Below are 1,106 nucleotides of genomic sequence, written 5' to 3' on the forward strand. Positions count from 1 at the left end.
ATCTGGACTTGATGGGAGCAGACCGATGGCCTGCTCTCTTTGCCCCCAGCTGTAGAGTATGGTTACTGGTGTGCATGACAGTCAGATGCAGTGAGAGCTGAGCTCAGCAGACGCCATCTGGAGCTAGGGTCACGGGACCCTTCCCACCTCCAGGGCTTCCTGAACTCATAAAAGGCAGATGACCAGTGATGTCAGTCAGAGGAAATTCGATAGAGAGAAGAGGCTACACAGGTGATGGAAGAGGTAAGAAGCCACATAGGCATGCTAAGCCAATCCAGATGTGAGCAACAGCAGGGAGCCATTTCTGCCCCAGGGCTGGAGAAAGACCGGAAAGAGAGAAAGTGAGGTCACCAGGGTCCGAAGCCAGGGTTGTCCAGTGGGAATCGCAACCACAGAGAGACGGGTTGTCTGATGTGAGCCGGAGCCATGAAGAGATCCAGCTTCTGCTAAAGAAGCAGAGAGAAGAGGAAGCAGAGAGAAAGAGATACCCCAAGTTTCCCCCTCCTTCCACCTTCTACCCTGCTGCCAGGCCCCCTACTGGATGAATTTACCTGAAAGCCAGAGGGCAAAGAGCCTGAGACCTGCAGGCCATACAGAACAGCCCCCAAAGGTCAAGGGACCAGTCTGAGAGCAAACAGGCTGTGGACCAGCACAGGAGTGATAACCCACAAGGCCTTGGATGGGCCAGTGGTGAGCGTTTTAGAGAAGTTCTAGAACCACCTCCCCAGGAAACAGCATCCTTCTCCGTCCTCTCGCTTCACAAAGATGGAAACGGACTAACTACCTGGATGCCCTGTCAGCGTGCACAGTCAGAAGGTAATTCTGCACATTCATCACAGCGGGAGAGGCCCCTGAAGAAAACTGAACACTGCTTGTTTACTTTTTCCAATTTTTAAAAAAGATGTATTCGTCTGCTTATGGCTGTGCTGGGTCTTCTTTGCTGTGTGGGCTTTCTCTAGTTGAGGAGAGCAGGGGCTACTCTCTAGATGGTGCACGTGGGCTTCTCATTGCAGTAGCTTCTCTTATTGCCAAGCGTGGGTTTAGGCACACAGGCTTCAGTAGTTGTGGCACACAGGCTTAGTGTGTGTGTGGCACGTGTGTCCCAA

This window comes from Cervus canadensis, chromosome 5, assembly GCF_019320065.1.
Source record: "Cervus canadensis isolate Bull #8, Minnesota chromosome 5, ASM1932006v1, whole genome shotgun sequence".
Lineage (NCBI taxonomy): Eukaryota > Metazoa > Chordata > Mammalia > Artiodactyla > Cervidae > Cervus > Cervus canadensis.